This window comes from Carcharodon carcharias, chromosome 6 (genome assembly GCF_017639515.1).
Source record: "Carcharodon carcharias isolate sCarCar2 chromosome 6, sCarCar2.pri, whole genome shotgun sequence".
NCBI classification, from domain to species: domain Eukaryota; kingdom Metazoa; phylum Chordata; class Chondrichthyes; order Lamniformes; family Lamnidae; genus Carcharodon; species Carcharodon carcharias.
The window spans coordinates 101,243,835-101,271,427 of NC_054472.1; the positions used below are offsets into that span (position 1 = coordinate 101,243,835).

Below are 27,593 nucleotides of genomic sequence, written 5' to 3' on the forward strand. Positions count from 1 at the left end.
CAATTATATTAACTAGCAACCCCTAGCAATGTTAGATTCAAGAGCCTTCCTCAGCACCTAATTTTCTCGTTATGAATCTGAATGCTCTCTAAATGAGGTTTGTGGCTACAGTGTTGTACCACCACTTGTTAAAAAGGCCAAAGAAACTCTGGAAATTGGATAGCGAAATACAGGGAAGTAAATGATAAGAGACTCTGGCTGGAATTTTCCGTGCCTGCTGGCGTTGGGTGTGTTCAGTGGCATGAGCAGACAATATGGCGTGATTGGTTTCACAACAGCATGAAACCAGTTAGCGATTGTCTACGCAGCCCGCCAATGGCGGGCCCCAATTCCTGTCACTGGACATTGAGAACCTCACTGTAATACACCTGCGTATCATTATTAGGCCCAGACCACCGGATTCGTCCCCAGCCCCCAGTGCATCATCTGCCCACAGTGGCGGTAAAGCACGCCGACATGTTTCACAACAGCACATATAAGTTCTGTTGAAGAGTCATACAGACTCGAAACGTTAACTGTGTTCCTCTCTGCAGATGATGTCAGACCTGCTGAGTTTTTCCAGGTATTTTTATTTTTGTTTTGGATTTCCAGCATCCTCAGTTTTTTGCTTTTAGCATATATAAGGCATGCACCTGGCGAGCTGCACTTCACTCAGACTTCAAGGTTTGTTTGCCTACCTTGCTTCGGTCAGCACTCTCAGTCATCAGCACCAGGCCTTGTAGGCAGCATCACATCACTTTTGGGGTCTCTACCCACCAGATCAGTCATATGTGGGTGGCTTTTCAATGGCTGCAGGGCTGGGACTTGCTTAGGGAAGGGGGAGAAGTGGCCTCAGGCCAGGAAAGAGACTGCAGGACAAGGGCTGTGGAAGGAAGGTATCCCAGGGTGCGTGTGGGGGTACATGTTGATTTGTGAAAGTGGCCTCAAGATGGTAAGTGCTGAGGAGGCAGTCTCCAGAGGAGATGAGGCCAGGTGGACATATGAGAGTATGTGTGTGAAAATGGGTGGTGATGTCCCTTGAGCTAGCAGTGAGTGAGATGCCAGTGGATGTGTGATGGGCTTGAGTGTATGAGTTTAGAGGGATGAGATGGTTGCCATACCCTGGCTGCACTGGTGAGATCATTCATCCTCTATCTGCATTGGATGGCCAACCTCTTCTGTATAGCATTGGCACTGCTCACCACTGCCATCGAGTGGTAATGTTGCTGACACTCCTGCTGCCAGAGTGGGGGTAGAGGACATCAGAACAGGCCTCCACAGTGTCCAAAAGGTGCTCTTGTTTTTTGGGGCCATATCTTCTTTGCAGCATTCCTGGGCTAGAAGCACTGAGTGGGGCTGTAGTTTAAATGTGGTGCCCACATGTACACTATGGAGGTCTTCACGGAGAGGATGGAGGACACCATGGAGACCCTGGTCCAGCAGAACATGGAGATATGTGCAGACCTGCACTCCATCGTGGAAGCTATGGGTGAGTTCCTGCAGTGGCACCTCAACATCCCCCTAGGTGCTTCCAGCCCTCAAGGAGTCAGGCCAGGGCTCCCGGGCACCTGAAGGAAGGAGGAGCGACAGCTGGACGCCCCTGGGCCATCTGCTTAGGAATCTCAGAGGCTGCCCTCTCCCTCCATGTCCCCTTTGACTATGACCCCCTCAACATCGTCTTCCGTCACCACAGAGGGAGCAGCTGGTCCACAGGACAGCCAAAGCAATTTGAGGCTCCCAAGGCCTCGGTTTTGCAGAGGGACCACACCAAAGGCATCAGAGGCAACAAGACCAACCATTGCACAGACTGCCTCCACCCCTGCTGTGGATGTCAGGGCAGCACCTAGAAAACTAAGGCATTCAAAAGTTAAATTCTGATCACAGTTGGTTTCACGGGTGAACAAATTTTGTCACTTTACAATGTGAAAATATATTCACTTCCACTGAGTAATGTGTAATGGTATCTTTCCGCTTCACTGATAGGCTTCACGAGTCCTTCCACTGCATCCCAACCCTCTCCACTAGCAGCTCAGGTGCATGCAGCTGGCCCACGAGTGATTGTGGAAGGAGAAGTGTGTGTTTGGCAGGGCCTTTCGGAACCTCTTGCAAACACTCTCCCACACACACGGATCCTTCCCATATTACACTCATCTCAATGTCTTGAGCATTTTCAGTGCTGTCTGCTGGGGTTCACTTTTAGTTGATCACCTTAACTGACCTGCACCCCCACCCACCCAGTGATCACACCCCCATGCAGCATCTGATCTTGCCCACCATGACTCTCATTTCACTTTCGATTTAGTCAGCATGGTAATAACAATTTTTCTTTTGCTCCCCCACCCTTTTCCATCCCTCAGTCACCCAGTTCCTTCCCCCCATCACTGTTGACTCCCCTGGCATCACCTTCCACCTCCCCTCCGTGACCTACCAGCCATAACCCTTTTCTTTCTGGGATGTCCAGGTGAATGTGCACGTTCCCTTCCTTCCTGAAAATCCTACCCCCATCCACATTAACTTCCCTGACTTCCTCCTTCCCACCCCCCGGGTCCGTATCTGCCTCCGAGTCACCACCAACCACCCTTGCCATCCTGTGTACCAATGCTGTCAAACACTTGCCCTACCACCTAGGTCAATCTCACCATTCCTTTGTACCATGCCCATTGTCAGTTCGCTCCCCAGGAGGCAATCATGGACTCATCAGAGCCCTCCCTTTCACATTTACCTGAACACCCTGCCCCTCCGGACTCCTTCCCCCTTCCGTCCTCCTTACCCCCTTGGAACTCCTTCTCCCCCAGAACTCCATCCCCTCTCCCTGGATTCCCCCCCAACCACTTAGTCCTTCCATGGACTGCACCCCCCACCCCTGAACATCCCCCCCGCACCCCGTTAGTCCTTCCCCCTCCCTGACTCCTTCAAACACCTTTGATTATTCCAACATCCTTACTCCTTCACCCTTCCCAGCTCCTTCCACCACCCTTACCTCTTCCTGCACTCTTGCTCCCTCCCTTCTGCAAGCTCCTTCCTCCCCCTGGATTCCTGCCTCCCCTTGGGCTCCTTCCCCTCTCCTCACTTCTTTCCCCCTCTGAACCCCTTCCCTTACACCTTATCCCCCCCTTTACACCTATCTCCCAAGTTGCTATCTTCTCCCCTTTACCCCCCTCCTTCCCATAGTCGCTCCCCCCTCCCAATCTCCTTTCAACTTGCGTTCCGCCCCTCCCAACCTCATCCCCCCAAACACCTCTTCCTCTCCCAGTTGATCCTAAACCTTCCTCTCCACCCCCGGTACATCTTCCTCTCCCAAACACAGTTGGACCTTCTTCTCCACCGGCTCGTCCATCACCCGTTGTGAGCAAACTCTCAACAGTGACTTTCCACCTTCTTGAGCTGCTTTGCAGCACAGCCATGGCCATGAAAAATCAACCCAGCATGCCATGGACTTTCCTCCAGGGTCCCATTGCTGTCAGGCTCCAGCAACTTCCACGACGTGAGCAAGGCCCTGGCTACAAGTCCTGACCTCCACATGTCACACTTGTCAGAACGTGTTTTGCGCCAGCGTGTTTTCCCGTGGACAATCTAGCATGGGGGATGATTTCAGTGGGTTGGCCTTATAATTATATGCAGATGTATTACAGTGAGGTTCCCATGCCCGATGGCGGGAAATGTGGCCTGCCATTGACGGGCTGAGCGGACAATAGAAAATTGGTTTCATGACATCGTGAAACCAATTCTTGGCCTTCTTGCCATATTGTCCGCTCATGTCGCTGAACATGCTCGGCGCCAGCAGACATGGAAAATTCCACCCCAAGTGTTTTCAGAAATCTCCAATAATGAAACATCCCAATATCATATTAACAACATTTTTGTGCAATGGGTTCACACCTGTTAGGAGCTGGATTGTGACTGGCCAAACCCATTTGATACAGGTTTTGAAGCAGCTGTCATATGGAGAAGGCTTCCATCTAATCTGTATGAGTTCAATTTAAATCAAAATCCCAGAGGAAAGAGATCTTGAGTTGACCAACCGCATCATCTAATCAGGGTAATGAGTTTGGACTTCAGTTACTGTAATTGTAACTGCAATACCATGCAGCCATTTAATTATGTCCTATTCTGAATAGTGCACTGATCAAAAAAAAACTGCAATATTAAACAGAAGTGCCTATAATATCAAAACCATATAGTACTTTTCAGAAAACAATTATAAAAATAAGATTATTTTAACAATATAAAATAGGGATATAATTTGAGAAAAACATACAGTGTCTGCCACATTTTGCATATTCTATTGCCAAATATAAATTTTTTGCAATGACATTTTAATAAGTTAGGAAGGGCACAGGTTCTGACCAGCACAAATAAATATGTTTTCTGCCACCTGGTATTATGTTTAACAAAATTCTGGTACTGTAATACTTATATTGTGGAGAAAGAAATCTTGTGCACAATGGACCAAAGCATTAAAGACACATATTACACAGTATAGTCAAACTCAGCAACATATGCACTATATTCTTAAATGGCTCTAAATATACAAATTGAACACTGGGTTAGGATAAGTGGAAGTGTCTACAATACACAACAATCTTTGGAAAGATACTCCATTCTTCAATAGTCTGATGTATTTTTTTAATCTGTTCTCATTTTCTTATTGTCATTCATCTTACATTCACATTGGAAATAGAAACTGATTATTGTGCATTTAATAAGACAGTCCCAAATCCTCCTTCTTCCCTCTTAACCACTACAAATCTGAGATTTATTTAAACCCAACAGCAAAAAGATACTTATTTATCCAGTTACAGAGAAGATGTTTCATGGAAACAAAGGGATCCAAGAAAACTGGTTGATTTTTCTGGCTCACTTAATAAGACTGTGCTCTTCCAAATGCTTCTGTGATTTCAAAGGGATGTAATCCTTAAGAGAATTGCCCAGCAGTCATAAGTCCTTTTACACCAATTTCAATTCTTGCCAGATGGCTGAGGCTGTAATAAACCCTGCTAAATATGTTATGATAAATGTGTCAAGCAATATCTCTGGTGGCTTGACTCAAACCTTTGCATGTATGTACCTTCAACTTTCTTCTACTATCTAAAGCCAATTCTCCAGCTCTTAGGTGCAAAGAAATTTATTTAATGCCTGAAGACTCTCATGATACATTTTAAAATTTTGGAAAAGAAATGCTCTCCTTTCTTGTGCTTCTCCAGGAAATCTTTTAATTTGGAAGGTCATTTCCAAACATCTCCCTCAGGGAAAAACTCAAAAAGGAAGTTTCCCCTCCCAACAAATGCTATGGCACAATTAATTGAAAATGAATATGAAACTAACTAATAATTAAAGTTATCTCATATTCCTCCTTGTCTCAAAAATCAACCCCAGTCTTCAGATTGATGTGAACAGTATTCTAAAAGTTGCAAAAATGCATTATGTAAAACAGTAACAGCATATTGATTGTTGTTAATATAATATAGTTATTAGACAGTTAATTGTATATTGGAGGTTGATCCATTTGATATGTTCGTATACAAAAAGGAGTTATAAAGGGATTAAAGGAAACACTTTTAAGCATGAATGAGGATTGGTAATTTTAAATTCACATGGTACCCTACTTATGATTTCAAAAAGAAATACTAGTTAAGATATTTGAATAATTCCACTCATGTGCATCAGGTTTACTGCACCTCATACAAGGTGAGAAATTATAACAGGTTCAGATTAAAACAACTATTCTGGGTTACTTGCAATTAGTGATCGCAAATAAGTTTCTTGTATGTTGCACCTGATTTCGACGGTAGGCATAAATAAAAAGTGAAGGACTCATCTGACAGGAACAATTAAAAAGCAACAACCTGCTGAGTATCATCTGTTCTCTCAAAAGCAATTGGACGACTCAGCTCCGACCTCCCCCAAGGCACTGTTTCAGTCAACACTTTTCTCTTTGCACCATCTTTCTGACAGGTCCACCAGCAACACTTGGGAATATGACAAGTGACGCAAATCTTCCTCCCACACACATGTACTTACACCTACGAGTAGTTATGTAAAGGAAGAAAATGTGTATTAACAACTAACCATCTGGACCCCGGGCACAATATGTGATGGCATGGAAAGCCCTTTACACAGGCAGACCTACTCCATGTAGAATGCAAAGAACTATTACTATTTTGACCTACACTAGAAAAAGTGACAAACAATAATGAATAGAACCATAGGTTAAGAAGATTCTTAATTATTTAGCAAACAAAATGAGTTCACTCCCTTTAAACAACTATAGCAAGAAGGATTTTTTAAAAACTTTGCAAATGAGGATTTTATTTTCCTTCATAATCAAAACACTTTGGAGATTGTAGCCCTGCAGGGCCTACTTCATTATTTTGTCAATCAAGTTAAGGTTCCAGTAAAATTTTAGATGCGCTGGTACTGGTGTTAACTAGTTTCTCGAAGTGACAAGTTAGCTGGGAAAATTAACATTCCCACTGTTCCATATTTTCCTCTGAGGCAGAAAGGTAGCTTTTTAAAAAAAGTTACATAGAATATGGGAACAATGTAAACAAGATCAGCTCCAGGGTTACTTAAGAACATATAAGAACAAACTATTGTCCAACTATGTAAATAAGGCATTTATTTTGCATTTCTTTCTGTACATGCTGGACTGACTTACATCCATTTATTGGGTGGAATTGGGATGGTAGTACAATAACGATCATGCTGCAGCATTTGTTACTCTGTAACATATCTGGTATGTTTGGATTTTGGAGCTGGTGAGGAACTAGATAGCAACATTCTGCCTGAAATAGGTGGAACCCTATGATATATATGCAAATTGGAGTTGTATGATTTACAGAGGACACTGATACAAGTTTGGGCTTCTACTGGATGGAATACGCACAGTGCAAGTCCACTTTCAGTAGAATTATGTGTTTACTGGCTTTAAAGGGACACTGCAGTGGGTTGTAATAATTTTTGTGGAGCCATGAAAAGTATTCATGTTTCTCTTGGCCTCAGAGGAACTGGCCCCCTTTTAATGTGTCACTGCAATTTAGCTCTGTGGAGGAACTGCCACAGTCTTGCTCACTGTCAAATTGCTGAGGTACTTGTCTGCACCATAGTATGTGGGCAGCTTACCCATCAAAGTAAAATGAAACCAACTATGAAAATGGTTTAGGCCTCATCGGTTGTCCCATTCGCTGCACCCATTGTTTGCCCAATGTTTGCTTTAATGAAGATTGGCCACACTGAACCTTCAGTCTTGGAGGGATGAAATTTTCATTTTCACCATCCAATGGTAACATGGCAGAACAGGTCATCCACTGGACAAAAAACCCGCTTGATTCTACATTGAACGGTTCTACATTGAATGGGTTCTACATTGGGTGGGATCTACACTGGGTGGGATCTACATTGTTTGGGATCTACATTATGCAGGATCTACATTGGGTGGGATCTACATTTAGTAGGCTCTAGATTGTACAGGTTCTGTATTGTGTGAGCTCTATTACGTGGGGGTCTACCTTCGGCAGGAGATGAAACTATGCAGACTATATTGTGCAGACTCTACATTTGTCAGCTTCTACATTAGGTGAGCTTTACATTGCATGGGCTCTACACTGGATGTTTTCTACACTAGGCGGGCTCTACAAGGGTTGGACTCTATATTGGGAGGGATCTACATTGGGAGAATGTTACCGTGGCAGAATTCTACAGTAGATGGGCTCTACATTGGAAGAATGCTATACTGGATGGCTATACATGTCTGTAGTCTACATTAAGAGGAATCCATACTGGATATACTCTACAGAGTGTGTGGATGATTCACGCTGCAATATTTTTTCCAAGGCAGTGAAGGTGAAAATATATCCTTGAATTTCTAATCAAAAGACTAGACACAGATTGGATGATGTTGTGTCTATTTTAATTGATTAATAGTTAATACCCATTCAGTCTCATATTTATTTATTTAAAAATGCAATAATTATAAAATAAAGGCATTGTGAAAGCTTTTCCTAAAGTATTAAAGAACTTAGGTAGTGCATTTCACAACTCAGAACTTGATATCAAGTGGCATTTACTCAACAATAACCTGCTCACTGACATTCAGTTTGGATTCCACCCAGGGCCACTCAGCTCCTGAGCTCACTACAGCCTTGGTCCAAACTTGGACAAAAGAGCTAAACTCAAGAGGTGAGGTGAGAATGATTGCCCTTGGTATCAAGATAGCATTTGACTAAGTGTGGCATCAAGAAGCCCAAGCAAAATTGAAATCAATGTGAGTCAGAGGGAAAACTCTAGTGTAGTTGGAGTCATAAATAGCACAATGGAAGATGGTTGTAGTTGTTGGAGGCCAATCATCTCAGTCCCAGGATATCACTGCTGAAGTTCCTCAGGCCAGTGTCCTCAGCCCAACTATCTTCAGCTGCTTCATCAATGACGTTCCCTCCATCAGGCAGACAAGTGTCCAGGTTTTCTAACCTGTGGCAATTCCGTGCCTCATCCAAAATGGCACGAGGACCATGGATCTGGAACACCTGCCCCCATTTCCAACAAATCATATATTTACTGGTTGGGGGAGCAGTTGTTGGGGGCGGGGTGATGGAGAGGTAAAGGGATGTGATTTCGACATAGCAGAAATCTGAACCAGCAGGGCCATTTGAACTCAGTGCTGAGTTCAAACAGACCCCATTTTTGCTGGAGCAAGGTCCATTTTCCGCAGTATGACTTACGGCTTTTAAGAGTAGACATGAATGTACTTAAAAAGTAAATAAGGTCTGTGGAACTGTCAAGCTGTCAAGTTATTTAAATCCCCTGACTTTTAAATTTTGAAAAAAAACCCTGCTCAATCACTTTGAGTTGGAACAAAAGGCCCTTTCAATTTCAAGAGCTGCATGTTGACATAAGTCTGAGTGCTATCATTATAGTATTATTACTACTTGAACCTATCATTATCATGATGGGGGTACTGTACATTCACAGTTTGATTTACAGCTCCAAGAGGTTATTAAGGGATTAGCTGTCTTTAATGTGTGGCTATGAATGCAAATGTTTGGGTTTTTTGATAAGGAATTAAGTACTTGAAGGGATTTAAACACACTGAATGGGCTTTGATTAATGAGAGTGTTTTTTTAATAGATTAGTGAAGTCTGTAATAGATACTTATTTCATCTCAGCATGGCTCCTGAGGTCTGCCCTTGGTGAATACTGATTGAGTTAACATGGAGGATATAAGGGCAAAGGGTAGTGGATGGAGGCATGGGTTGGCACTAAGTTGGTATTGGGGCTATAAAGGGCCATGGGGATGGGTGGGAATCATGGGTTGGCATGAGTTGGCTGAGGGGCATGAGTTGGCATAGAGGGGCCATGGGGAGTGGGGGGGGTGGTATGAGTTGAAATGGAGGGTGGGCAGGGGCATGGATTTGCATGTGTTGGGATAGATGGGGCATAAGGCCTGTAGGTGGAGGTGAGGGGTTGTAAGAGATGAGGGCTACAGGACCTAACTGTTTTTATTACAACAAAGGCCTGTCTGGCACTGCAAAGCCTCTGTGGCTGTCTCCAACCTGTTCTGGAGCTGGCAGGAGTGCCTTCAGCATGCACCCACCTCCCGGAACAAAATTCCAGCTATTTGGGACTGTTTCTCCTGAGGTGGGTGCACTGAGCTGGGAATTTTCCCAACTGTGTGCACTTGCCTCAGGGACAAAAATCCAGGCAGATGTCTTGGTTTAACATCTCATCTGAAAGACATTAAGTATAAATCTCCATTATGTGTTCATGACCATATGACGCCATGACCTACTGACTCAAAGACTACCACTGAGGCAAGGTTGAGCTCAATACTATTAGACTTTAAAAGATTAATATCTGTGATTCCTGACACTTACAAGCATTTGAGGGAGAAAGGAATAGATGGTTACGATGGTAGATTTAACTGAGAAAAAAATGGAAGGAGGCTCGAGTGAGCATAAACGCCGGTATGGACTGGTTGGCCTGAATGGTATATTACTGTGCAGTACAGCCTGTGTAATCATATGTAATACTAAATTAGTCTACTTTGTACTGCCAACTAAACAAAAGATCCACAGAAAACTATATGAGAAGAATACAGTTGTTCTGTTGGGAATGCAGATCTTCCAACTGACACTATGCTCCCCTTGCAAATCCCGGTGATAAGGTGATTTAAATAATATTGGTGGTTGCTCAAGCCTGTAGTAATGCTACAGTAGTGCCCACCTAGTGGTCACCACATGGAGACACTTGAAACACAAAACTACACCGAATTGCAATGAGACGAGTAGTTAGAGCCTGAAGTATTGTAAGGTGAAACATTTCTTTGAAACACCACTCCTGATTATGATTGGACTGTGCTCTGTCGAAACATTTTGCTCTCAGATGATCCTCTAAAGGGCAAGACTGACAGAATTCCCAGGGCAAGCAAGGAAGTGGACCCTCTGCCCCCAAACCCTGATTCCCCCCAACCCGACTCCCAGGCACATTGGCAAACTGGTGGTGGGACAGGCAGAGGACACACCTCCCACTCACCAGAATGGGACTTTTCAGCTCAGCATAAATTGGCTGGCAAACCCCAGCTCTACCTCAAATTCAACCTCTCAGCCAAAATCTAGTACCAAAAGGAACCTGTAATTAGTAGTGTCAATGCAGGGAGCAGAGAGGACAAAGAAGGCAACCTTATTGTGGAGAACAAAAGAGTGACATTTGCCCCATAATTTGCAATGGTAGGTTAAGAAAGAACTGTATGGATGCACAGAAGGAAAAGAGGAGCCATCAGCTGATAGAAAGGTAATAAGGAATTGCATAAGGCCAGTTAGTTTAAACTTCAGAATACTACAGGAAATTGTGATGAAGCAGCAAATGCTATGACCATTACTTACCAAAATTGGAATTGTACCAAAGACTAAACGGTGCTGAATGTTACAAAAGGAAAAGGATAAGCCAAAAAACCACTCCCATGCCAGGGTAAAGGCAGGCACCAGGGGAATGCAGTTGAAGGTGAGCAAAGTACGAGAAAGGCGAATTGCTTTCTAAACAGTTGGCAATCAGCTGTCAAGTAGTGAAATCACTCTCTGAGAGAACAAGTGCTTTAAGCAGCAACCTTTCAATAGACATGGCTGGAGCTCTTCACTGTAACAGATCAAAGACTTCTGAACTTGTCAGTTTCACCAAAGGAGCTCTTCCCACTTTGCATGTGCCTGGTGATCCTGGCGAATTGTTGATAGGTCAGAAACAGATTCCATGGCTGGAAAATCCAGGATTCAAGGTAAAGCACCCCACATTTGGCTTTTTAACAATGTCAACAACTGCTTAATTACTTACCCAGCAGATCCAAGGGGGTTTCCCGCTCATCTTCAATGCTACCCTATGGAAAGCCCAAAGAGGCTGGGATCATATCGGGATTTTTCTGGGACATTCCTATCCTGCCTGCCCTGAACCCAACTTCAACTTGGAAAATTCTGATTCCAAAGGCAGATTTACAGGCTGAAAAAGCCATAAAAAGAGCAAATGGAATTTGGGGTTTTATATGTAAGGTCACTGAATGATAATGAATTTGTATAAACCATTGATTTGGCCACAGTTGAAGTATTGCATGTATTTTTGGTATTCTAGTGTAAAAGGGATATTGCAGCTATGGGAAAGGCATTTTTTTTTAGAATAATACTGTGGCTGAGAGATTATAGTTATGGGCTAGAGTTATAAAACTAGAATTGTATTAGATGTTAAGGGGGAAGACTAATAGAACTGTTCAAGGTTTTGAAAGGATTAGAGAGAGTAAATAGTGAAAGATTGGGCAGAATTTTCTGTGCCATTGGCGATGGGCATGTTTGCCGGCATGAGTGGGCAATATAGCAAGAAGGCCAAAAATCGGTTTCACGACGTCATGAAACTAGTTTGCAATTACCTGCTTTGCCCGTCAATGGCGGGCTGCATTTCCTGCCATTGGACATTGGGAACTTCACTGTAATACATCTGCATATCATTATAAGCCCAGCTCACTGGAAACATCCCCCCACGCTGGATCATGTGAACATATCAGCGTGATTGCATGCCGACATGTTTCAAAATTGTACATAAGTGACGCGCACCTGGAGAGCTGCACTTTGCTCAGGGCTTTGAGATTTGTTTTCCAACCTCACTTCAGGCACAACTCTTAGTCATCAGCACCAGCTATGAGCACCAGGTTTCACAGACAGCACTACATCACTTTTAGGGGGGTGCTCAAGGGCAGGTCTCTATATATCAGACCAGCCATAAGGGTAGGGGTGGCTTTTCAACAGCTATAGAGCTATGGCTTGCTTGGGGAAGGGGAAGAAGTGGCCTTAGGCAAGGGAAGAGGCTGCAAGGCGAGGCCTGTACTGGGGAAGGGGGCTATCCCAGGGTATGTGTGGGGACACGAGTTGATCTGTGCAAGTGGCCTCAAGATGGTGAGGAGGCAGTCTCCAGAGGATATGAGGCCAGATGGAGATGTAAGAGTGTATGTGAGAGAGTGAGTGGTGATGTTCCTGGAGCTGGCAGTGAGTGAGATGCCAGTGGTTGTGTGATGGGCTTGAGTATGTGAGTTTAAAGTGATGAGATGGCTGCCTTACCCTGGCAGCAAGGATGAGATCATTCATCTTCTTTCTGCATTGGATGGCCAACCTCTTCTGTGCAGCATTGGCACTGATCACCATTGCCATCTCCTACTAAGCCAGAGTGGTGAGATTGCTGCCCCTCCTGCGGCCAGAGCGGCAGTAGAAGACATTATGGTGGGCCCCCATGGCGTCCAAAATGCATCACTGAATCAGGGGGCTGCAGTTTTCTTGCCTTTCGGGGCCATGTCTTTTGTGCAGCAGTGCTGGGCTGGAAGCACTGGGAGGTATGTGCACGGCTGTACATTAAATATGGCGCCCGATGTCAGGAAGCAGTGAGGTGATGGCACGGTGGGCAAATGAGAGCCCACCCGGTATTGAAATGGCATGTTTCCTGGTAATGCATGATTAATGAGACAGAAAAAACATTCTTTTACAGCCCGCTACCGCACCTAGTGAAAATCTGGGACGATTCCGCCCATTAACAATGTGACATGTATTTTGGATTGGTTTTAGAAGCATATAAAGGAAGTTAAATATTTTTTCATAGTGTGTTTTGGAAAACGGAATGCATTACCAGAAGTAACTATTGAAGCCGAGTCTATCACTGCATTTAATATGGAGTTGGATGAACATTTGAAGTGGAAAGTATTAAAGGATAAAGGGAAAAAGCAGGGAGGTACATTAGGACAAATGGATCTTATGTGGAGCTAACATTGGCTTAGCTGTGGGGGAGGGGTGGGGTTGACCCTGATTGGCTTCCTTACATGTTTAAATCTGTATTATTAAAATTAAACAATACAACAAAATTGTCACCAAACTAGTTAAAATCAAAGCTGCATTGGATATTCCTATTAATATCACAACTATTACCAGCGTGCCTCATTGCCCAATTTATCAGTTTGACTCAGTTCTCGCCTGAGTCAGAAGACTGAAAGTTTACATGACACTCCAGTGCAGTTCTGAGGGAGTGTTGCATGGTTCATGGTTTGTCATTACATATAATCATTAGTTAGACATATTAGAACTTGGTATTATCCCAGGAAAGATTAAATCATGCCCTGTCTTCCTATTCAAGCAAACATTAATGAGCCTATGGCACTATTAAGAGGAAGCTAGATAAATATATGAGGGTGAGAGGAAAATAAGATTATGCCGATAACGTTAAATGAAGAGAGATGCGAGGAGGCTCATGTGGAACATAAACATTGGCATGAACCAGCCAAATGATCTGTTTCTGTGGTGTAAATTTATTTAAAATAATAAAAATGAATTTACGGGTTTCTTCAGAAGCCTCAATCCAATTTCTAATGGCGTTAGGCCAACGGCACAAAATTCCCTCAGTGTGACAATAATTGTTTCAAATTTGGCAATCTGACCCAGACAAACTGTAAATATTGGTAATTTAGGAAATGGAAAATGTGCCATGGAGGGTGGCTCTGGCAAGGACTTAATATGCTGTTTGGGTACTGTTTGTGCATGAATGAGTTAATTATTTTCTTGGTGCATTCAGACACCCAAATTTATTCATGGCACCTTCTTGAAGAGTTACAACTAATGCACAACTGAGCAGACAATCAGGAAAAAGCTGCAATAATGGTGCTGATAATAAGCACATGCGTGCTATAAATAATGCTCAGTGACTCAATCCAAAAGTGGGGTGTGAAAATAGGAGCAATGATGAAAGGATTAAGGCATAGAAATTATCAGGCCCTTCAGATTATTTCAGTCACCTGAAGAAATGCGCTTGACAATTTGGAAGGACAGATGTAGGGTCAAGCACTTCTGGAATGCCAGTGCTTCATCTGTGATCAGAATGATGTTTAGAAGAAGGTGTCTGACTTGAAAAGGAAGGTGAACTGTGAGGATCATTGCTAATTATGTCAAACTACTATCTCAACTTGACATTGACAATAACCCTATAATGGTATAAATACCTTTCCAAGGAAGTTACAAGTATCACCATTGTTTGCCTGAATAATTTCACGCAAGAGTATTGTTGACTTGAATTATGTCTGTATCTTCTTGCAGTGAAGCACAGGAAGAGCTAATGAGGATAGTTTAGAAAAGGCACATTTCCTTTCTAGCAGCTGTGAAAAAAATACCCTTATAGCCAGCCTCATGCATAGGTGAAACTGGCTGAACACAAGTAATCAGTGCTTTCTGTTCAGTTGGCTAGATATTTCAGTTTCGCTACTAAATCTGGCAATAAATATATATACAATTATGTAGACTTTACTTCTTTCTGCAACATGACATCTCAAACAATGGATGGTGTACTTCACTTCAACCATGGGGTTAACCTAAAATTTGGGATAATAACTCCTTGCTGCTACAACCATGCTATTGTGGCTATTACAGGAACAGAGGACCATAGGCCATGTAGCCATTCAAGCCTGTTCTGCCATTCAATTAAATCATAATTGATCCATGACCTAACTCCTTTTCTCCCATATTTCTTCACACATTTAGTTAAAAAAATCTATCGGTCTCAAAAGTTAAGTTAACAATTGACCTGGTATCAACTACCATTTGTGGAGCAGCGTTGCAAACTTCTACCATTGTGTGTGTAAAAGTGTTTCCTAGTTTCACTTCTGAAAGGTCTGGCTCTAAATTTTAGGTTATTTCCCCTAGTTCTAGATTATCCATCAGAAGAAATCATTTCTCCCAATTTACCCTATCTGTTCACCTACTACCAAGTTATTGGGCAGAGTTTTATGCCCCGCCATGGGAGGGTTTACAGATGAGGGGGACCATTAAAATTCTGTGGGTGACTTTTCTACTACCCATCTCCCTCTGGCCTCACCACAATTTTATGGGATGGGGGGAGAGTGTTGAGGCCAGAGGCATTCCCATTCCTGTCCTCTTTCCAATTGAGGCCCATAAATTGCCAGTTAATGGCCACTTAATGACTACTTCCTGGCCAGGCCACATTCTTTTGGCTGGCAGGAGGATGTTGAGGACAGGGTGGATGCCTGGTAGTAGCCTGCTGGGGCCTTGGGTGGGGGGCTGGTGTTAGATGGTTGCTTCCTTCACAGGCCCCCCTTTTTGATCAGGGGCCCTTCCCTTAACCCCCACTCCCCCGGTTTGCCCTCTCCCCAGCCTTTGCACCCTATCCCTCACTCCCCTCACCATCTCCCCGTCCCGAGGGCCCCCTGACCTGGCCCCACCGGGAGCCCCCCCAGGCTTGCTTGGATCCGGCTCCTGCCTCTTCTTCACTGCTAGTGGATACAGTAGCAACTGTTGCCACCACTCCTGGTGGTACTGTCGGGACCAGAGATCTGCCAGCCAATCAGTTGCCCGGCAGCTCTCGGAGCTAGGATTTCCTCCCCAGCTGGGGGTGGAGAGCTTGCCTCCAACCAACTACATGGGAACATCAGACTTAAGAGTAAGAGTAGGCCATTCAGCTCTTCTAGCTTGCTCTATCATTCGGTAAGATCATGGCTGATCTGGTTATGCACTTTCCTGTCAGCCTTCCATAGCCCTTAACTCCCTGGGCTATCAAAAATGTATTTAACTCAGCCTTGAATAAGTTCAATAACCCAGTCTCCACTGCTTTCTGGGGAAGAGAATTGCACATACTAACTAACGGCCCTCTGAGAGAGAAAAATTCTCCTCACCTCTGTTTTCAAAGGGAGTCTTCTTATTCTTAAACTGTGTCCCTAGTTCTAGTCTCCTCCACAAGAGGAAATATCCTCTTGGTATCTATTCTATTAAGTCCCCTCAGGATCTTATATGTTTCAATGAGATCATCTCTCATTCTTCTAAACTCCAATGGGTATAGGCCCAACCTGTTCAACCTTTCTTCATAAGATAAGCCCTTCATCCCCAGGAATAAGCTGAGTAAGCCTATGAACTGCTTCTAATGGAAGTACATGCTTTTTCAAATAAGGAGACCAAAACTGTACAAAGTACTCCAGATGTGGTCTCACCAATATCCTATACAGCTGTAATAAAACTTCCCTACTTTTATATTCCATTTCCCTTGCAGTAAATGTCAACATTCCACTTGTGTTCCTAATTACTTACTGTACCTGCATACTAACTTTTTGTGATTCATGTACCAGGACACCCAGATCCCTCTGTACCACCGAGTTCTGCAATTTCACTCCATTTAAATAGTATACTGCTTTTCTATTCTTCCTGTCAAAATGGACAAGTTCACATTTTCCTACATTATACTCCATCTGCAAATTTTTTCCCACTCACTTAACCTATCTATATCCCTTTGCAGACTCTCTGCCTCCTCTTCACAGCTTACTTTGTTACCTATCTCAGTGTCATTGGAAAATTTAGCAACCATAGATCTGGTCCCTTCATCCAAGTCATTGATGTAGATTGTAAATAGTTGAGGCCCCAATATTGATTCCTGTGTCACTCCACTAGTTGCAACCTGCCAACCCAAAAAAGACCCATTTATCCCTACTCTCTGCATCCTGTTAGCTAATCAGCCCTTTGTCCACGTTAATATGTTATCCCTTTAACATGTGCTCTTACCTTGTGTAGTAATCACAGATGTGGCACCTTATCAAGTGCCTTTTGGAAAACCAAGTACACCACATCTAAAGGCTCCCCTTTATCCACCTTGCCTGTTACTTCCTCAACAGACTCTCATAAATTAGTTAAATATGATTTCCCTTTCACAAAAAACCACGCTTATTCTGCCTGATCACAATGGCCAGAATTTTTCCCTCGTCGGGCAGGGGCGGTCGGGAAGCTGCCCGCCACCCGTGATCGGCTCTGCTCCATAAATTCATGCAGGCGGGCCAATTAAGGCCCGCCCTGCGTGGATCACAAGCATCAGCGCTCAGCGCTACCTGTGCGGGCAGGGTGAGGAAGGAGAGCATGCTTGGCGTGTAGTTTGCGCGAAAGAGCGCTTCAACCTCCCTGAGGCACGGAGCTGTCTCAGGGAGATTGAAGTGCTTTTTAAAGAAATTAATAAAGACAGTAGGCTGAATTTTGCCGTCAGCGAGCAAGCGGCGGGGCCCGCTCGCTGACGCGAAAATGACGCGGGATGACGTTGGGGGGATCCCCCGACCTGATCCCGCCCCATTTAAATTTTCAGGAAGGCGGGGCCACAGTGAAATCAGTTGAGGCCATTGACAGGATAATTAAAACAATTAAAGGCCCTGCCTGTCCAACCTGGTGCAGGCCAGGAGCCCCAGCGGGCTTCTGAAAAAACATGAAACCTCATCCACCAGTGGTATGAGGTTTCATGTAGGGTTTTAAAAACTTTAATAAAGTTTTAGTGAAATTTATTACCATGTCCCATCTCGTGTGACATTGTTGAGATTTTTTTATTTTTCTATTTTTAATCTTTGTCCAACTTAGCATTTAGCGTCAGGGAGATGTGCGCTCTTTCATGTGCATGCGCGAAAGAGCGCACTCTCGCATTTGGGGAATCACCCCCTGCCCGCACAGGTAGCGCATAGCGCTTCCCATCAGGCGTCACGCTGGGTGGGCCTTAATTGGCCTGCACACTTAAAATGGCGGCGGGGCCCGCTTCTCTGGCGGGGATCGTCACCCCTCCTGAGGGAGATTGGGTCGGGCCCGCTCATCCGGTAGGCAGAAAATTCTGCCCAGTAAAAATTTTTAAAAACATGTCCTCTCATGTGACTGTGTTGGACGGTTGGACGGGCAGCATAAATGTTATTTTAATTGGCTTGTTAATTAAGGCCTTAATAGGCCTTTCAGCTATCGGCGGGCACGCAGCCAACTCCACGTATGCCTGCTGAACGAAATATCATGTGAGTTCACGATGGTGTTGGGATACATGCTTGACGTCATTGCACTTCATTTTACGCTCAGGCGTGTCAGGCGTGCACCCACTGCCCATTATGATTTTCTAAGTATCCTGCTATAACTTTCTTAATAATGAATTCTAGCAATTTCCCCATGACTGATGTTAGGCCAACTGGCCTATAGTTCCCTGATTTCTGTCCCCCTCCCTTCTTGAATAAAATTGTTACATTTGTTATTTTTCAATCTGCTGGAAGCCTTCCAGAATCTAAGGAATTTTCGAAGATTATAATTTATGCATCTACTCTCACTGCAGCCAGTTCTTTTAAGACCCTAGGATGCAGGTCCTGTGGACTTGTCAGCCTTTGGGTCTAACAGTTTTCCCAGCACCTTTTTGCTGGTGATTGTGATTATTTTAAGTTTCACCATTCCATTGACCTCTTGATTTTCAAGTATCTTTCATAAGTTTTCAACAGTGAAAACAGACACAAAATACCTGTTCAACATCTCCATCATTTCCTTGTTTCCCATTCCCAATTCTCCAGACAAACTACCTAGAGGACCAACACAGCTTTAGTTACTCTTTTCCAAGTTAAATACTTGTAGAAACTCCTACTATCTGTTTTTATGTTACTAGCTAGCTTTCTCTCATACTCTACTTTCTCCCTCATTTTTAAAAAATCATTCTTTGCTGGTTCTTAAAAAAATCTGTCCAATCTTCTGGTCTACCAGTAATCTTTGTAGATTTGTACAGTTGATACTATCCTTAACTTCCTCAGTTAGCCATTGATGATGCATTCTTCTCAAAGAGTCTTTCTTTCTCACTGGGATAAATCTTTGCTGAGAGTTATTCAATATCCCCAGAAATGTCTGCTACTGGATCTCTACTCTCCAACATTTTAACCTAGTTTTCCAGTTCACTTTAGCCAGCTCTGTCTTCCGACCATTATAGTTACCTTCATTTAGCTTTAAAACACTGGTCTTACACTCAGAAATCCCCCCTTCAAACTGAACATGAAATTCTATCATGTTATGTTTGCTGTCGCCTAGAGGCTCCTTTACCATGAGGTTATTGATTAATCTTGTCTTGTTGCACATTACCAGCTCTAGAATAGCCCATTCTCTATTTGGCTCTAGAATGTTTTACTTTAAGAAATCGCCCTGGGTACATTCTATGAATTCATTTTCCAGGCTACCTTTGCCAATCTGATTTGCTCAATCTACCTGTACATAAAAGTCACTCATGATTACTGCTGTGCCTTTCCTACACACCCAATTTATTTTTTCCTGTGTACTCTGTCCTACAGAGCTCCATAGAATTAATGCTCCTTAGGGGCAGCTATCTGGAGCTGGGTGAAAAACCATTGATGAGTTTTTCAATGGCAGGGCAGGAAACCCACTCACGTTTTAAATTCAGCTCATTGCTACTGATACCAAGTTTAAAGGCTGAATTTTATGGGCCACTTGCAGGCAGGAAAACAGGGTGGTGGACACATAAATTAGGGTGCCATGCCATCAGTCCACCCATCCCTGCCCCTGATGACTTTACGGGTGGCTGTGGTGGTGTTGGGTGGGCCACCCACCCATGGCTCAATTGAGGGCCATTAGTGGACAATTAGTGCTCATTTAAGGGCCTCATCCTGGCGCCGCTGTGATATAACAGGCAGCTGGAGAGGTCTGCGCTCAATGTGTAGCCATGCAGGTTTAACCCTGTGGTCTCCTTCCTGGATCTCCCGTGTCAATTAGAGACACCGCTCTCACAGTTTAACCTCCCCAAGTCCACCCTCCCCCCTGCTCTGTCAAACATGCCCCCCACCCGGCTTCTCTGGGGCCTGTCAACCTGGCCCCAGCAAGCTCTTGGACTTGCCTGAATGTCTGGGTCCATTGCTGAACACCACATCCTTGCCCTCCCTGCAGAACCAGCAGTGGCCACCACTGCTTGGTGCTGTCAGTGTGCAGAGCTGCTGGTTTCCAATTGGCCAGTAGCTCTAAGAGGTGGGCCATTGTCCTCGAGGTGGACGGAAGTCCCACCTCATTCTAATTAAAAGGCGGCTGCCTGAAAAATCAAAGCGGAGCAAACCAGCTAAGCAGAGATGGGCTTGTCCCCAAAAATTATGATAGGGAACGGGGAGCCGGCTCTCAGTTTAAAATCCAGCCCTATGTTTTCAAGAAGTGTATATTTCAAAAATGTGCTTTCCTGCATGTTTGTCAGTGGTTACTTGTTTTTCTCCTTGTTTGATAAAAAGAGGATTTTCAAACTTAAAAGAAAACAAATGTTGATTCCTGTTTCTTCATGACAGGGGTTTTACTGGTAAATTAAAGTTAGCTTGGCTATTGTATAGATGATTCCAGATTAACACAATTTTATTACTGTAACAGGATTTAATCCCAGTGGAATAATTTGTTTTTGTTTGGCAGTAGGGCGCAGCTGGAATAACTAGGATTAAACTCAGATATTTTACAAATACGGCCATGGTGATTTCTGGGTATGGGCAGCAGATCACAAGTTATATAACAATGAAGAAGGCCATTTTGCCCATCTTACTTTATGAATCCTCCAGCATTCAGCTGTTGGTTACAGGATTCATGTTTTAGAGCTTGACTTTGAGACCCTGCCAGGGTGGGGAATGAGGGTCGGGGGCGGGCACTAAAGCCCGAATCCTATTTCTCTGATTCCAGCCAGCCCCCAGTCATTTTCCCAGAAGCAGGATGGGTTGGGGGACAGAGCTGCACATTCACATGAGGCAGGTATCCAATTAAATTAATTAAAGACGCGCTAAGGTCAATTGAAAGATGGCAACTGGGATTTTCCAGTCAGCTTCCAGGTTCCTGGACAGAGCCAGTTCAGCTGCCAGGAGGCGGCAAACCAGCTGCAGACCAGTGGGTTGGGTGCTGTGGGGGGACAGCATTTCAGGTAGGCCTAGAGGTCATCTCTGCCTGTTTGGGCACAGCAGCAGCTGCAGGCCATTCCATACAGGTGCTACTCCTTCCACTACACCAAAGGTAGTGGCTAGGATACAAAGGCTTTTTTTCATTTTAAACTTTGAAAAGGTTGGAGAGAGGGCATCTCCATTTTGAAGTGTGCTCTTTCTCACTTACCTCGCATGACCTCCTATTGCTACTTTCAAGCTGGAAGGGCTCTGACTGGCCTTCCAGCTTCAAGTGTCCACCTGCTGCCGTCCTTTAATTGGACAGTGAGCCTGCCCCCTGGCTATAGGCCACTCTGGGAAGATCACATTGAATGACTGTTTCACACACAGTGCGGGCTTCTGAAATCCCATTTGTGCCAGACCAAGGGGTTCAGGCCCTTAAGGAAAATCTGTCCTAAGTCTCCAGCACCTTATCCAAAAATCCATTTCCATGTGTTGATCAGTATTGTGTGAAGAGTTTTCTAAATTTGCCTTTTACAGTAAGTCCTCACTTAAATTTGTAATTGCATTCCTTAAAATCATGACTTTAAAAGCAACAACTTTAATTAAATCACAGGTTCCCATAGGAATCAATGTTAAAGCTGGAGCTAGGTTCCTTTGGACATTTCTCGCCCAGAAAAATCAATGTACTAGTTGAAATACTGTACAATACACATGCAGTCCTGTGTATTCCTAGCTGAAATAATTTGTAAAATAAAATGCATAATTAAATATAAGAACGTATAAATTCAAATTGGGTAACACTCACCAGTCTCTCTTTTTTCTTAGGCAGTCCCTCAGGATCAAGGGTGGCTTGGATCCACTCCGGTTCTATGGGTTCTGAGATGGCTGGTAAGTTCAACGTGCAATCTGCAGTCTCCGTGGGGCAGATGGTGCTTGGTGGGTCAATTAGATGAGTTGTTTGGAGGTTTTTGCACTCTCTTCGCCACCTTGACTTAGCCTCTGCATTGATGTCAACAAAACCTTTCTGTGTTTGATGCCTTCCTGAAAACCTTCTTCCATTTTGGTCTATCACCATGATTGGTGGAGATGTTTGACTTCTGCAGGGCTTCTTTGAGGACATCCCTGAAGTGTTGCAATGGAGGTGGCTTTGAGTGATTAGCAAGTCAATGCTGAGCATGTTGGCTTGGGAGAAGCAAATTGCTCCTTCACCGGCTTTAAAATGGCCTTGCTGTCTCACCTTTTGCAGAGTTGAACAAGGGCCAGACCTGGGGCTCCAGATTGCAAAAGAAAATTGCAGTCATGCTCCTGCTGGGTGAGTACTGCACCCTATTTTTCACCCAAACAAGTCCCGAGACAAGGAAAGCAATTTTGCCTGTGTGGAGTGACAAATGCCTCTCTTTAACAGGCTTTAAAGTGGCCTCTGCTCCACTCAATATAAAACTCCACAGCAGGCACACCTGGGCTCCAAAATTAAAATCAGTGTGTAGAGTCAAGAAATGGGCCTCCCCAGGACAGAAATGAAGAGTTCAGGCTTCAACCTCTTCCTTGCAAAAAAATCCTGTTAGTTTGGATATTGTTGGAAAAGTTTGTTTTAGAGTTCTGAAAAAAAAACAATTGTGATTCCTTTGAGTGCAATCAAATGCCTCTCCTTGCACTCAATTCAGAATTATACTGATTGGGTCACAGGACCCAACTACAAATCAATGCAAAATGGGGGCGCACACTGACATCACACAAAACAGTGATGCGAAACAATGCGAGATGACGCAGAAGGACAACAAAACAAAATGATGCAAAATGATTTAAAATTGAAACTGAAGACTTAAATCAGGAATACGGGCCCCAAAAACTGCGCCACTTCAAATCGCAAAATGGAACAACTTAAAGCAAGAACTTACTGTACTACTGGTGCCAATATGTTTTAATGTCATGACATAAATTGTTTTACATTTTTTTATACTGTTTGCTATCTTGTATATCTCTATTAGGTCATCTCGCAGTCACGCCCTTTCAAGGTTACAACCTTGTTTGTCCAGTCTCCCCTAAGAACTCAACACATGAACACAATGATCAGTCTTATGGCCCTTCTCTGCACTGCCCTCAGAGTTTTAATGTCTTCCTTGTGTCTTAGTGATCAAAGCCTGCCACAAGGTGCAGTTAGACGTCAGCAGCATACAGTTTAGGTGTGAATTCCTCTGATTTATTGCATTTCCTATTAAGTTCAGCATGCTCTATTGATCCCTGCTCCACAATGACTGGGCATGTTCAGCATCAAAGCTACTAAAATTCTGAAGCCTCTTCAAACTTTGACTATTTGTGGAGAAGTTATGGTAGCCATTTTAACTTCCTGTTCATAATATCTTTCACTTGTCCGTAATAAGTTTCATCTGCCTTTATTCCAATTTATATTTCAGAGCTGCAATTCTGGGCTAGGCTTTCTGTGGATCTGAGTTAGAAACTACCTTTAGAGGCATTAATGACTCTTCTGCAAATCCTAGGATTAGGGACAGTTGCATACTGTTGGCAGAAATCTATGTCAGCTACGTTGTGAATGGAGAGCCTTTTCCAAGCGGAGGGAGGGTAAGAAAAGGAATTTAGCTTCCCCAAATTTTCCAAGATCTTCAAAGATTTATATTGCTAATGCTGATGGCAGATTCCCAAAAAGCAACTGATCATAATGCTTTCAGGAGACTAACCTTTAAAAATGTAAACTCCCCCATCTCCTTTTATATGTTAGCAACAATATATGCCAGGAAAGAACTGACATCCCTCTTGCCCAGTATTCAGAAAATGCCAATGACAAGGAATATATTGTCTGACATATTTCTCTCACCTTTACATGTGGAACTTAATATTCCCTACAGGGGTGGGCTGAGAGGTAGGAGATGGGTTGTATAATCAGACAAGAGGGTGTGGGGTGGACCTTCCCAATACCCTTGATTAAGACCAGTGTGAAAAGGGTTGAGGACGGCCTTCCTGCCCAGAGGCCAATGAGACCCACTTATGGCCACTTAAGGGCCTCATCCTGCCATTGCTGATATGCCTCTTGCCTGGTCGGGGGAGCCCCTCCTATTTAGGTAGCCCAAGCCCAACAGAGCAACATGCTGGTGGCAAGGACTCCCCGTCGGCTTTTAAAACTAACCACTTTTTCTTGCTCCCTGACTGGCTTGGCTTGGTAAGGCTATCCTGCCTCACCTATTTTTTTTATCTAAGGCAGCTCTCAGAGGCAGGAAATTACCCATCAAGATGGTAAGGACCCTGTCACCAACCAGCTAAGCAGCTGACTGGCATTGAATCAAGTCAGGGATGCTCAAAATGGTGCGGCAATGTTGCCACTGTCTCTCCAGACAATGGATGAGCCCACCGCCATGACTATTAAATTCCTCCCTTTGTGTCAATTTGTGGGATGTTATAATAGCACCCGCTTCTTTGTGGGTAAGTATATAATGCACCCATGTTCACTTAGGCTGAAATTGCTGAAGTGAAAACAAGAGGTAGGGCCTTAATGTCTTTGATGTGGCAGAATTCTCTGCCAGTTTCTCCATCAATGACCCCATTCTCTCCCTCCCCTCACACCTAGCCTTAAGAGATTTAAATAATAGTTGCCTCCTATCTGGAGCAGGAGTGATAAATTAGCATGGCAGCCCTCCAAACTTGCTGTTTAGATGGTAGCATGATAGCAAGGAATATTTTTAAAAATGATAAAACCTAAAGGAAAGAATAGGTCAATTCCTTGAAAGTTTGAAATCAGGACTGAGTGGACAATGAAGGGATATAATACTATAACAGCAATGTATAGGTGTACTGGCAGTGTTACTAAAGGATTCTATCAAAGTATTAGAACACTGGAGCATTGGAACACTAGGGGGAGGATTTTTCCCTCATCGGGCAGTCTCGGCAGGGGTAGTCGGGAATCGAGTGTTGCCAGCAATCGGGGCTGGACCACGATTTCACGCTGGCAGGCCAATTAAGGCCCGCCCAGCGTGAAATGTGAGCGGCAGCGCTGCCTGTGGGGAGGGGAGGAGGGCAAGCGCAAACTTCGCTCATGCACGTGGGTGCGCACTGGAAAAGCTCCCTGAGGCACAGAGCTGTGTCAGGGAGATGAACATTTTTCAAATTAAAAAAAATAAAGATTTCTAAAATGTTATAAAACATGTCCCCGCATGTGACTCTGTCAAAATAAAATTTTTATTTTATTTTTAATTGCTGTTGGAAATCTCATCCTGCCCGTGGATGACCTTTCCTAAAAAAATACAAAGACCGTTTGACCTTTTCGCCTGCCCACTAACTGTAAGGTTGGATGGGCAGTGAAAAATTTCTTTCAATTACCTTTTTAATGGCCTTAATAGGCCTATTAATTTTCGGCAGGCGCGCTGCCGACTCCGACACGCGTGCGCTGACTGAAATATCGTGCAAGTGTGCGATGACGTCGGGACGCTCACTCGACATCATCATGGGTCATTTTACGCGTGGTTGGGTTGGGCAGCGCCCACCTGACGATCTAAAATTTGTCCCCTGGGATTTCCTGGGGGGTTCCACACAGAGACCATAGGAGAAGAGGAAAGAAATATAGAAGGGAAATAGTATAATTCTTTGTATGCCATACAGACTTCCAAACAGTAGAGATGATATAGAGGTAATGATTTGCATATGTTTCAGGAATAAATGCAATTACAGGAGAGTAATAATACTGGGTGGTTTAACTATCCCAACATGCAAATTGTGCCACTAGACTGGAGAGTAGCTCCTGTAACACTCCTGTGTAAGGATAAACTGGTGAACTATAGACTAGTTAGTCTAACATCAATTGTGGTAAAACTCTTGAAATCCATTATTCAATATGAAATTGGTCAACATTTATAAATGCAGGTTAATCCAGGACAGCCAGCATGAACTTGTTGAAGCTAAGATATAAGTGGATTAAAACGTAAATTTAAAAAGCAGTATGAAGCCTGGGAGTACTGGCACCAAGTTGGCAACACAGATAATCAATGAGTATGAGTAATGTAATGGAAGAAATTGTTCTGAGTTGATGGACTGAAATTATATGTCAACGGAAAATAATAATGCCTTTGCTTTGAGAGAATTCTAACTGCTTCCTTGCACAACTTTTTCCAGAGTGACTTTACAAAATCACAGAATCACAGTGCAGAAGACACCCTTCGGCCCATCGAGTCTGCACCGACATGTGAGAAATACCTGACCTACCTACCTAATCCCGTTTACCACCACTTGACCCATAGCCTTGAATGTTATGATGTGCCAAGTGCTCATCCAGGTACTTTTTAAAGGATGTGAGGCAACCTGCTTCCACCACCCTCCCAGGCAGTGCATTCCAGACGTCACCACCCTCTGGGTAAAAAAGTTTTCCTCACATCCCCCCTAAACCTCCTGCCCCTCACCTTGAACTTATGCCCCCCTTGTGACTGACCCTTCAACTAAGGGGAACAACTGCTCCCTATCCACCCTGTCCATGCCTCTCATAATCTTGTACACCTTGATCAGGTCACCCTCTCAGTCTTCTCTGCTCCAACGAAAACAACCCAAGTCTATCCAACCCCTTTTCATAACTTAAATGTTTCATCCCAGGCAACATCCTGGTGAATCTCCTCTGCAACCCCTCCAGTGCAATCGCTTCCTTCCTTTAATGTGGTGACTAGAACTGCACACAGTACTCCAGCTGTGGCCTCATCAAGATTCTATACAACTCCAACATGACCTCCCTACTTTTGTAATCTATGCCCTGATTGATAAAGGCAAGTGTCCCATATGCCTTTTTCACCACCCCACTAACGTGCTCCTCTGCCTTCAGAGATCTATGGACATACTCGCCAAGGTCCCTTTGTTCCTCAGAACTTCCTAGCGCCATGCCGTTCATTAAGTACTTCCTTGTCAAATTACTCATTCCAAAGTGTATCACCTCACAATTTTCAGGGCTAAATTCTACCTGTCACTTATCTGCCCATTTTACCATCCCGTCTTTATTTTCCCAAGACACTCAACCTCACTGTTAACCACCCGGCCAATCTTTGTGTCATCCGCAAACTTACTAATCCTACCCCCCCCCCACATAGTCAGCTACGTCGTTTATATATATGACAAATAACAGAGGACCGAGCACAGATCCCTGTGGTACGTCACTGGACACTGGCTTCCAGTCACTAAAGCATCCTTCTGTCATCACCTTCTGCCTCCTGCAACTAAGCCAATTTTGAATCCACCTTATCAAATTACCCTGTATCCCATGTGCATTTGCCTTTTTTATAAGTCTCCCATGTGGAACCTTGTTAAAGGCTTTGTTGAAATCCATATAAACTACATCAACTGCACTACCCTCATCTACACACCTGGTCACCTCCTCAAAAAATTAAATCAAATTTGTTAGGCATGACCTCCCTCTGACAAAGCCATGCTGACTATCCCTGATCAAACT

At 43.9% G+C, this 27,593-nt stretch overlaps 1 protein-coding gene across 1 annotated transcript in view; it reads right to left on the reverse strand.

Moving 5' to 3' along the window:
* The window catches only part of xkr4 (XK related 4), a 347,720-nt gene that overhangs the window by 259,815 nt on the left and 60,312 nt on the right, over window positions 1-27,593 (reverse strand). The gene's annotated exons all lie outside the window — the stretch shown is intronic.